General features: G+C 44.3%; 1 long non-coding RNA gene across 1 annotated transcript; it reads left to right on the forward strand.

Moving 5' to 3' along the window:
* The first annotated feature begins 220 nt into the window (after nt 1-220).
* Nucleotides 221-3,232, forward strand: LOC130679182 (uncharacterized). The gene is made up of 4 exons (XR_008992247.1): nt 221-552; nt 761-975; nt 1,644-1,830; nt 2,388-3,232. It is a non-coding gene; the product is annotated as an uncharacterized LOC130679182 (long non-coding RNA).
* The last annotated feature ends 664 nt before the right edge of the window (nt 3,233-3,896 follow it).

Raw genomic sequence — 3,896 nt, forward strand, 5'->3', positions numbered from 1 at the left:
GGAGAGTGACTGTCTAATCAGAATTCCTTCTTACTCAAAATACTGCTTCTATCAGTTTCCTAAGGATGCAGTAACAAAATACCACAAACAGGGCGGCTTAAACCACAGAAGTCTACTGTCTTACAGTCTGGAGGCCAGAACATCAAGGTGTCTGTGAGAAGGGTTGGTTCTCTCTGAGGGCTGTGGGGGAAGGATGTGTCCATGGCCTCTCTCTTTTTCTTCCCGGTGTCTTTCTTCTATCTGTGTGTCTCTGTGTTCAAATTTCCATCTTTTATAAGGACACTAGCCCCACAGTGGCTTCTTGATGACTCGGTGGCCCCGGGAGAAGCTGGTAGGGCTCCCATCGCTCCTTTGTGAAGATCAGCCTGTGCCTCTCCTTGGAAGCTGACCTCGGCTGGGGATCCTTCCCGTCTTGCTCCTGACCAGCAGCCCGATGTCTCTCCCCAGCTACCTGGCCAACGACACGGAGGAGGACGACGAGGGCCCCAAACAGGTCATCCTTTGGCTCCTCTATAGGAACGACCATTCCCAGCATCTTCTTTTCCACCAATGGTGAGTCTAATTTGCCCATTCCATGGGCTGGAAGGCCTGGGTCTCCCGGAAAGAGTGTGAGGAGGTGCGTGAGCATCTGGGATCTGGGGTTGGGGAGGCTGGACTGCAGTGGGGGGAACACTGGATCATGGGATCTTGAGGCGAGAAGGAACTGGAGGCTGGGCGAGGAAGGAGGGGCCACCTGAGGCCAGAGCCACCTGCCTTCCAGATCCAAGCGTTTGACCCAGAGCTCCTGGTGTGGAGGCGAGACCGCAGTCTGCTTGCTGTGTGAGCGCTCCCGGGACCATGGAGGCGTGGGCTCACCGGCCCAGAAGGGAAGTCTGGATCCTCAGGTGCAGACAGAGCACCTCGTTGTGTCTGCTTAGGAAGTCACCCTTCCAGACACTGACTTAGCACTCAGCCAAAGGCCAAGGACACACACAGGTATGACCTGGGTGAAACGTGTGGGTGCCAGATCTCAGGAAAAGCAGTTTATCACAGAGGCATGGATCTCGCTGAAGTCATTTCACTCTAAGTGACTGGGCCGAAATAATGGCTTCGATGAGATGTTGAGTCTTGGGAAAAGTGAGTATGTGTGCAATTTTTTCTATTTCTTCTGTTTTGACTTTCTCTTTTTATTGACATTGGCCTTTCATCCTCCACGTACCAACTACAGGCATTTATTTACAACCAAGTAAATGTCTAACAATAGGGTATCAGATGGAACAGTCTGCATATCCAACAATCAAACATAAATTATGCCTGGCTCTCTTTTCATGCAAATCTGCTTTAAACGAGCTCTCATGGCCACATTCCCTGATTTGTATCCCCCGGCTCACGATCTCTGCACTGATCTCCCCTCTTGTGCAAACCTTTCCCCTCAGCTTGATGGTCAAAGAAGTTTATCAGAACAGGGAAGTTTTAAGAAATACTAGCTTCAATGTGACTTACTGCAATCAACACATAGGGTTATAGATCTGAGCAGAGGATTAAGCAAAGATTTGTTTAGAATCTTATGAACTAGCTGTCTTGTCCACTTGGGCTGCTATACCCGAGCACTGCAGCCTGGGTAGCTTATGAACAACAGACGTTCATTTCTCACAACTCTGTAGCTCGACTTCTGAGACCAGGGTGCCAGCAAGGCCAGGTTCTGGTGAAGACCCTCTTCTGGGATGCAGACGGCCAACTTCTCATGATGTCCTCACATGGTGGGAGAAGCAAGCGAGCTCCCTGGAATCTCTTTTATAAGGGCACTAATCTCATCCATGAGGGCCCCTATGACCTGATCACCTCCCAAAGGTGCCACCTCCTGTAATACCTTCACTTTTAGGGGGTAGGATTTCAACATAGGAATTTGGAGGGACACAAACTTTCAGACAGTAGCCCTAGGACTAGGGCAAATTTAAGACTAAGCATTGTAGCCAAACATAGCATCCAGGGTTACGATTAGGTCAGTCATCTGGTCTCATGGTTCGTGATGTGGACATGTTACTGACATTTGTGGTATGGTTAGAAGTTCAGAATTTAAGTAGCACTAAAGGACCAAGGTGTGCAAAAGCATAAAGCGGCATTTTCTAAGTGTGCTCTGCTCTCTTAGAAGAGTCACCTGGAGTGCCCATTAGAAAGCAGACTGCTGGGTCTGACCTTAGGAATGTTAAGTAACTTTGGGAGTAAGGGTCACCAAAGCCCAAGAATCACAACTGAAAATAAATTGGAGTTTAGAATAAAGGATTAGACAGCAAACGGGATTTATAAGTTAGTGTAAGCATTGACTAAAATTGCCCAGGAACGTGAATAAGCTTTATATCTGGAGAGTTGCCTCCTTGAAATCTGACATCTTTTTTGCTTACCTCCAGATCATTGAGCCCGGGGAAGATGCACGTTTTCAGCAGGAAGTCGATCCAGACAGTTATGGGGGGAAGTGAGGAGCCTCTTGTGAGGATAATCTAGAAGAAGCCAGAATCTTCTAGAATGAGATGGAGCGTCATGTCATACTCCTGGGATTTGTGGCTACTTCTAGGAGTCTGTGGAGAATAATAAGGAACCAGAGTTTTTCCAGATTCCATCCCTTCCTAAGGCACTACCGGAATTTTCAGACTGTTTCATTCAAATCTCCCCTGAGGTAGAAGTTGGAGGTCCTGATTTTTCACGCATTTGGTTGCCACAATCTAGAACCATTTGAAGGTGGAGTAAAGGGACTCAGATTGGGAGGGAACTATTTTAAAAATATGAAATTAGAGACATAGGATTGTAATAGATAGCCTATCATGTGCCAAAAAGAGCACACATTTTGTAAATGTTTATTTTGAACATGTTGCCTTAAGGATTATATTAATTTTTATATTCTGTACTTATACATTTATCTTAACTAGTTTTGAAAGAGTCATGGTTTGAAAAGATGCTGTTCTTACAAAGTCTTGTGACATAATTCTAGCTGTTACATATACACAGAGTTTTGTTTACATTCTTCAGGGGGTTTCTGTGTTTTTATTATATTTATATAATATATCATTTATGCTTACAGTGAAGTAGGTAGTACTTTCAAGTTCCTGTAAATACATATTTTTATATTTAGTCTTCATTATTAATTTGTAAGCATTCCATTGTAATTTTTTAAAACTTGCCTTGAAGACATCTTTGTATATTGTTTTAGATTATGAAAGACAGTCGTGCAGTGCATCTGAGGGGAAATGTAATAAAGGTGGAAGTCTTCTCAACACTGTGGTGTGTGTGGCTGTCCTGGGCGGCTCACCTGCTCACTGTCAAATGATAATGTTGCTTCATGGGGTCTTGATTATTCAACAAATATTTTAATTCTGGAAAATAATTCCTGACTCAATTTTTTATGTAGAAAACCAATGGAAGATAAGGTAGATATTCAGCCAGAGCCTTAAAGCTGGAAACAATGAGAAGATACTGAGGGAGAAAAGTGGGGAGTAGAAAGAAGGAAGAAAGAAAGTGCACTGGGTGCCTAGATAATAATCCAAAATTCAAAATGAAGGAAAAGTGACTCAACAAAACACATACCTGGAAACAGTCCATGCCAAGCAGACCCACAGATGAAAGGACACGCACACAGCATTCACTACTTTAATCATGATGGGAGTCCTTGTCACAACCTCCAATTCTAGTTTTACGTGGTAGATGGAAAATCTAGAATGTGTGCTTAAAGAAGAAGAACTGAAAAGAAATGAGGATGCTGGGGAAATTTCTGAGACAAACAGGAAGATAGGAAGAGCTAAAGTTGTTGAGTAATTTAGATGTGGAGAAGTAAGAGCTAGTGACATGAACACTTGGAGGAAAGCACCTAGCAGATGGGAGCATCAGAGGACTGGAAAGTCCCAAATACCAAGCTTCTGTGTCCT

Source organism: Manis pentadactyla, chromosome 10 (assembly GCF_030020395.1).
Source record: "Manis pentadactyla isolate mManPen7 chromosome 10, mManPen7.hap1, whole genome shotgun sequence".
Lineage (NCBI taxonomy): Eukaryota > Metazoa > Chordata > Mammalia > Pholidota > Manidae > Manis > Manis pentadactyla.